The sequence below is a fragment of the Trachymyrmex septentrionalis genome, unplaced genomic scaffold, assembly GCF_001594115.1.
Source record: "Trachymyrmex septentrionalis isolate Tsep2-gDNA-1 unplaced genomic scaffold, Tsep1.0 scaffold276, whole genome shotgun sequence".
NCBI lineage: Eukaryota > Metazoa > Arthropoda > Insecta > Hymenoptera > Formicidae > Trachymyrmex > Trachymyrmex septentrionalis.
Window position 1 is genome coordinate 201207 of NW_017305437.1, and position 8322 is coordinate 209528.

Genomic DNA, 8322 nt, shown 5'->3' on the forward strand with positions numbered 1-8322 from the left:
TTACTTCGCTTTGTTACCAATAGAAAGAGTACTATTAACACTGATTTAGCCGCATGTACGAAAAAATTACAAGTAATCTCCTTCTTCAGCATGTGTCTTTATAATCAATTTTCTCATAAAATCGATTCTACGTAGGCCGCTGGAAAAGTTTCTGCAAACAATATGAAAAAAAACATGTAAAATTCGGTAAATGGCTTTATTGTTTTTCGAAGTATTCGCCTTTAAAATCGATATATTTTTGCATACGTTCGAATCAATTTTCAAAGCATTTTTCCACTCTAAGGCTCTCACTTCAGAAATTAGTGTACGAAATGTTTCAACAGCTTCAGGCGACTCAAATCGCTCACCACGCATCTTATTTTTAATGTTTGAGAACAAAAAGAAGTCATTAGGTGATAAATCATCGTGAATACGGACAATGAGTAATCAATTCAACATTATTATTGCATAAAAAATCAATGGTTTGACGTGCTGTGTGACAGCTGGCGTTGTCATGATGAAGGATGATGCGACGATTTCGGTTTGTTCTACGCAATTCATTTATGACTTCTGGCAAACAAATTATTGTATACCAATCAGTATTTACACTCCTTCGGTCCTCTAAAGCCACGGTTGTCACATGTCCGGTATAACCGAAGAAACAAGCAATCATTTGCTTGGCAGCACTGCGTGAACGAACAACTTTTGTTGGTTTCGATTCATTTTGAAATATCCAAACAGTGGATTGTTGTTTACTTTCGGGCTCATACGAATAGATCCATGTTTCGTCCCCAGTAACGATGTTGTAGACCAAATTTGACCAACCTCGGTTGAATTTTTTGAGCATTTCCTTGCTCCATTTAATACGAGCCTGTTTTTGAGCTTCGGTGAAATTGTGTGGGATCCAACGACTGCAAAGTTTCCGTACGCTCAAGTGATCATGTAAAATCGTATGTATTGCTTTCATGTCAATGCCTAAGGGTGCCTGAATTTCGCGGAATGTTATATACCGGTCTCGCTCAATCATTTCACGCACAGCATCAACATTAGTGGCAACAACAGACGTGGATGGACGACCTTCACGGAATTCATCACTAAGAAAGGTACGTCCACGCTAGAATTCGCAAATCAATTATAAACAGTTCTATTGGATGGTGCTTAATCCCCAAAAGCCAAATGAAGTTGATCGATGCATTGTTTCGAAGTTAGATTACATTTGGAATCGTAAAAAATCATTGCCCGAAAATTTTCACGCGAAATTTCCATTTTCTTACAAAATAACTTTTTTCAAAATACTATACAAACAAAACTAGTTGTCTTGGGTACAAACTGTCAATTGAATTAGAGGTTAAAAACGTCTAATTTTACGGATATGATAGTAGTAGAACGTTGGCGCCACTGGAAGTACTACATTGCAGAAACTTTTCCAGCAGCCTATAATATTGGGTGGTCCGGAAAGTCCGGATTTTTTCATTGATTTTTCAAAAGTTTGTTTATTTGTTGCGAAATTTTCGTTACGATTATATCATTCGCTAGAGCAAAGTTTCAGCTTTAAGAATCTGTTTTTTAAATTGCGATATGATGATTTTTATCGGAGTTATGAGCAATCGAAATCAGAATGCTTCTTTACTTAACTCGCGAATAACTCAGAAACAAAAAATTATAGGAACATTTTTAAAAAATGATTTTGTAGGGAAAGCTTTAAGTTTTCACGATGGGTAGTCGAAAATTTTCGTAAATTTTTTTTGGGCACGTGAGAGACCCCCAAAGTGAAAAGAAAATTTTTTATCTTTTTCAGCTCGTAGTTTTTGGTATGTAAAAATTATCAAACTCATATAAACTTAAAAAATGTGATAAGCTTTTAAAAGTAGAGATTTCAAGCTTTAAAACCCTTTTTTTAAATTTAAATTTCGTTCATTTTTGACGAAGGTATCGTATATACAATTTTTCATTGTAAAATCCGCACGGACTTTCCGGACCACCCAATATATATTATTTGCGCGACGTCTTCTGCGCTTGACTCCTACTGCTTGTATCCTTTCCAATTCTTTGATTTATAAGGAATCTTAGTTAGTTTGATTTGTTGTATGGATACATAAGTTTGTCTGTTTCTGCTCTGCACCACCGACAAAGTAATTCATGATTTTCTGCCAGTACTTCGGAAATCTCTATTCTTCTCTGTCCTTTGAGCTGACGTTTTTTTTCATGTCTTATGGATACTTTAAAATTACTAATCTTGTGTTACGTCCAAACTCAGGAAAATGGATTTAAAGAGAGAAGGATGGAGTGTGGAAGGACGGTCAGACTCTTGTCTCGCAGGTGTCCGCCCGGAAGCAAATACTGCGAGTCGAACGCACCCTTTTTATTGCTCGCTTCGGAATATGGGTCAACGTCTCGTAAAAACGTTATGACACCTGTTTCCTACGAGCGGTACGATCGTCGGTCCGAATTTCGAGTCAGGGAAATCCCCTTAACTCGGGAATGGACCACGTGCGAGCTTGTTAGGGCAAAGTTTTAATGAATACAAGATTTAATGGGGGGTTTCAAAAGTGAACGAGAGCGAGAAGAATAATTACTAACATTATTTATTTTTATGTATTATAATTACTAACATTACTTATTTTTATGTAATAACAAACTCAATCAACGGGCGAAGTAAGAGTCAACCACATTTTTTAAATTTTCATAAAATTATATATTATATTAAACGCGATGAAGCATCACGCCAAAAAAAAATTAGACTATAAACTAATAAATTACAAGTTACAAGTTTCGGCTACCGGTTTGAGCCCTCTTCAGACATTAGTACAATGAAATTAACAGGACAAAATCAATTGTCGCAAGTATTCGTATATTCAGAATAATCACAGTTCGGGTGAGTCTTGATCTCGAAACATAATTTCCGTATGGTTGAACAGTCAAAAGTATTAAAATTGTCATTGGTGAAGTTCTAGTTATTATAATAAAAAGGATAAATTAAAAACAAAAAACGTAAACCGACAAATACGCATAAATACAATAATATAAAAACGAAAATCCAACAAAATTAATAAAAAATTATTTCATAAAAAAAAACTCACCAGAAATCATGTGTAAGAAGTTTGAATTAATATGTCCAAAAAGAAATAAAAAACTTTTGAAATATGTACAGAGAGAAGGAACGCAGATATGTAAAACAGACATTATGTATCGATTATCATGTACGTTCAGTAGTAAGGATCAACACAGACTGAGAGAGGAGACGGGCTGTTCGTAACCGATAGTCAAACTCTATTTATGATTGGAATATACGCTTTGTGGAGGCCATCGGTATCAGTCTGCAAATTGATACCATTCTTTTGTTTCTTGATGTTAATCATCTCTGAAACTAAACGTCTCCGATAGCTGGGCTCTTCATCTAAGATTTCGACCTCATCCCATTTAAATTCGTGGTCGAGTTGTCTCCTATGCTCCGTTATTACCGATCGTGCCGACGTGTTGTGTCTAATGTGATTGCGATGTTCTGCAATCCTTGTCTTTAATTTTCTACCTGTCTGTCCCACGTACGTAGCGTCACAATCACTACATGAAATTTTGTACACTACGTTGTTCTTTGATGTGTGTGGATGAACATCTTTGTGTACTTTGATGTATTTTTTGAGTTTGTTCGGACTATGGAAAGAAACCCTGATGTCGTTATTGTTGAACCGATTGAACTTTTCTGTGTGGCGCGGGATGAACGGAACCGTAAGCCAGGACACTGATTCCTTCGCTTCGACCTTGTCATTCATACTGTTCTGTGTTATGTGTCTATTTCTATTCAAGTTTTTAATTCGTAGGTTAATTGTGTCAAATATAAATGATAATGGGTAGTCATCATAAGCACGTGACGGTTATATAACAATTGGCGCTATATTGTCTAATTTGCTATAATTAATCTATACACACACATTCTAATCTATTAAATAAATTCCGCAACAGTCTATTCAGTGTGCGCTTTATGTCAAGTAGTCGGGTGAGTCGGATGGGTTCTGATCAATCTATTTCATGGATGGAAATGGAGGAAGGAGGGAAAAGGTTATAAAAGAATCCTACTGGAATGGATTGGCGGAATTCGGGAGGAATACAGGGATACAGAATGTTGAGGTTTGGTCGGTGATGGCATTTCGGATTTCTTCAGGATCAAAGTAATGAGGGCCGATTGTGTAGGCCCCCTAAGGGATGCGGTAGTAGTCCGTGGGAATTGGGTGATAAATGACTCGAGAGTGTCACTCTCTAGGATGCGGAAGTAGGATCTAGGTGGGGGTGGAGGAATTTCCTCTAAGAACTCCACGCTGTCCATGGAGTTCGTCGGGGACGGAATTCCTCTGGGGGAAATTGGGATCGACGAATCGGATGATTGTGGAGGAGTATCTGGAAAGATACTCTCCGTTATTGCGTCCGAAAATGCGGATAACGGAGATCGAAGGGGAGGCGAAGGAGTTTGCGGGGGAGATGAAGGTGTTTGAAGGAGAGGAGGTATAACCTCAGACTGATTAGCCGGCGGAGCCGGTGGTGATGAGGGTGGTGGTGGTGGTAAATGGTCCTCGGCCAGATGACCCTGTTCTCGTAAACTCCCGAGGTACTTCTTGAATTCCTCATCCAAGAGTCTACGTGCCTTCCGGTAGGCCCGGCTTCTAAGCCACCCATTGTAAGGAGTCAGATGCGGCACTATAATTTAGTATAAATTATAGCGGATGGTTCTTGTATATATGTATATATGTGTGTGTGCGTGTGCGCGTGCGCGCGCGCGCGCGCGCGTGTGTGTGTGTGTGAATGGGACTTACTGTTGTTCTGCAGATGTGGGTGGATCTATTGGCCAAAATTGTTGGTCCCAGCACTCCACGGAGGACTGCCGCACGGATGTGGAAGCTCCGGTCGAGTCGCACAGTATGATTACGTTTCACTCGATTTTACGCGACTCAGCACTTTTGCTGGCAGACCGGTAGAGTAATATAAACCGGTAAAGTATGTATACTTATCGTGGACTGGTAGAATAACGGTTGAAGGTTTGAATATGACTGGCAGAGTAATGGTTGAAAGTTGAAATTCAACTGGCAGAGTAACGGTTGGAGGTTGAAATTATGACTGACTGTTCCTCGTGGAGGACCTCTTTTTATGTTGGCGAATTAATGGTGCCGAGTGCAGAGCACACGTGTGCTGTTGTTCTAATCTAGGATTAGGATTAAGGATATCGGTTGTGAAATGGGATACAGTGATATGTGTCTAAGACAACGTTCGTCATCGACCATTTACCGGACCATTGTCCAATAGTTTAGAGCCACATGTGTCATTTATTATAGACAACTGCTGTTTTATAATTCTAATCTATTTATTCTTTCTGTTTCTCGGGATAAAGTTCGCCTATTTGGCACTTGGTTCGAATATCTAATCCAACGACTCTGTCCCGAGTGGATTATTAGTTCAAAAAGATAAATGTTATTCTGCTCGGCGCTATTGTGACTTCTCGTGGTAGAAACAGATGGTCTACCGGTATTACTTATTAATGATTTTTATGGTGATGACGAAAGTTTTTAGTCGATGAAAAGAACTGTGGAGTCCGGACGTAACACTTGCATACTTTCCATAACATCATCGGCTTTAGGCAAAGTTTGTTAATAATCTAGCCTAAAAGAATATATAGTTGCATTCTTTACCCTTTAACGGTAAGACATATACCAGTTTCCGAAATTTTGGAATTTTTAAAAAATAACGCGCATGGCAATTTTGTTGCTTTATGAACGGTTGCATATATTTTATTTGTCTAAATTTTATGTTGCAATAATTGCGAGAAATACAATAATTGCCTTGTTTTTTTTGTCAAAATATGATATTTCTTCAGGAAACATGCTAATCCAATCTTTATATAAAAATAGAATAGTAAATTCCAGAATTTTATCGCGTGTAGAGTCTCGAGCGAAGATGCACTATTTTCTAAAAGCGTCAGTTTTGAAATATGTTGCGAAAGTTCTTTATCTTATCTAAAATTCCAAATCGATACTTTGTAATCATATAAATATATTTTGGTTTAATATCATTTTATTAATACTTTATTAATCTGTATATATATTTTATTGGATATCACTGGTTCGTCATGTTCCAATAAGTCTTTGTAATCAGATGATATAATATCCAACAAATGTTTGATGTGTTTGGCCATTTCTACAGTAATAAAAATGACATACGGAAATACGAATAATGTCATCGATATGGTAATAGACATTAATTGACTAATATACGTTATTATACGTACGTTCAGAATGGTTTTAAGACGCCGTTTTCAGTAACAATATATAATATATTATGTTGTTTTCTTTTTTCTTTCTCTTTTCTTCTTTTCCCTATTTCTTTTTGTTTTTCCCTCTTCTTCTTCTTCTTTTTTCTCTTTTTCCTCTCTTCTTCTTTCTCTTTTCTTTTCTTACAATAACCACCGAAATACCGTCGATTGTCGTTTACACGCTTCCAAGAAATACTTTTGAATGCTGCGAGATCCTACATGTGTGCTTTGTCTTTTATTTCACAAATCGTGCATGATTGATATCATACTGTGTGTAATCTGACAAATTGGAACAGGTCCCTTCTTTATTCCTGCACCGTGTGCACTCAGGACAAGAAGATGTTGAACTATTATATATATTCATTTAAATAAATTAATTTCAGAAATTATAATTACGATACACTGCACGGTTGACTTTCAACGCAATCAATCTGAAATATTAATAACCCCTAAATTTTTCAAATTTAATTTTAAAGAACTGTAATAAACTTATTGCAAAAAATATTGACCGGGAATCGAATCCGGATTTCTGAAATTAATTCATTTAAATGAATATATATAATAGTTCAACATCTTTACATTCAAACCATAGTGGCGCTTTGTATTTAAAGTAATTAAGACTAACCCTTCCTTTTGTGTTCCAATCGAAAACTTCTTGTCCTGAGTGCACACACGATGCAGGAATCAAGAACGAATCTGTTTCGATTTGTCCGATTATCTACAGTGTGATTAACTACCCATTATATCATGTCATGATAAGTGTCATCATAAGCATGATTTATGAACTGAAAGACAAAGCACACGTGTAGGATTTCATAGCGTTCAAAAGTATTTTGTTCTTTAGAAAAGTGTAACAACAATCGAAGGTATCTCGGTGGCTATTATAAGAAAAAGTGAAAAAGAGAGAAAGAGAAAGAGAAAGAGAAAGAGAAAAAGAAAACAGAAACAAGAAGAAAGAGAAAGAAGATGAAGGTGGGGGGGGGGGAGCGAGCATAATATATTATATAATGTCATCGAAAACGGTGTTTTAAAACCGTTCTGGACATACATATAGTAACGTATATATTAGCCAATTAATGTTTATTATATCAATGACATTATTCGTATTCCCGTATGTCATATTACTGTAGAAATGTCCAAACTCGTCGAAAGTTTGTTGGATGTTATTCTATCAGATTACAAAGACTTATTGGACGAACATAGCGAACCAGTGATACCCAGCAATAAAATATGTACACAGATAAATACAGTGTTAAAAAATGATATTAAAGCAAAATATATTTATATGATGATAAAGTATCGATTTGGAATTTTAGATAAGAAAAAGAAATTTCATAACATAGATATTTCAAAACTGAAGTTTTTAGAAAATAGCATCTTGTCTCGGGACTTCTACACGCGATAAAACTTGAATTTATTGTTATATTTTCGAATAAAGATTGAATTACCATGTCTGCTGCAGAAATATCATATTTTGATAAAAAACAGGATTATCAGTGTAGTGTGCAATTATTGCACACTACAGCGTATAATATTAGGTTAAGTAAAAAGTCATCGCGTTTTTTTTAAAGACATTTATCAGTAAAAACCGCAATTACTTTCTTACCAACAATATAAATATATCTTGATAGAGTAAAGTTTCAGCTTTAAAAATCTCTTTTTTAAATTATACGATACGACAATTTTTAATGGAGTTATGAGCAATTAAAGTCAAAATAATTCTTTTATTTAATCCGCGATAACTCAGTAATCAAAAGTCGTAGGAATATTTAAAAAAAACGATTTTGTAGGGAAAGTATCAAGCTTTCACGATAGGTAATCGAAAATTTTCTCAAATTCGTTTTGGACACGTTACAAATCCACAAAGTGAGAAGAAAATTTTTCGTCTTTTTCAGCTCGTAGTTTTTGGTATGTAAAAATTATCAAACTCATATAAACTTAAAAAATGTGATAAGCTTTTAAAAGTAGAGATTTCAAGCTTTAAAACCCTTTTTTTAAATTTGAATTTCATTCATTATTGACGAAGATATTGTATATACAACTTTGAG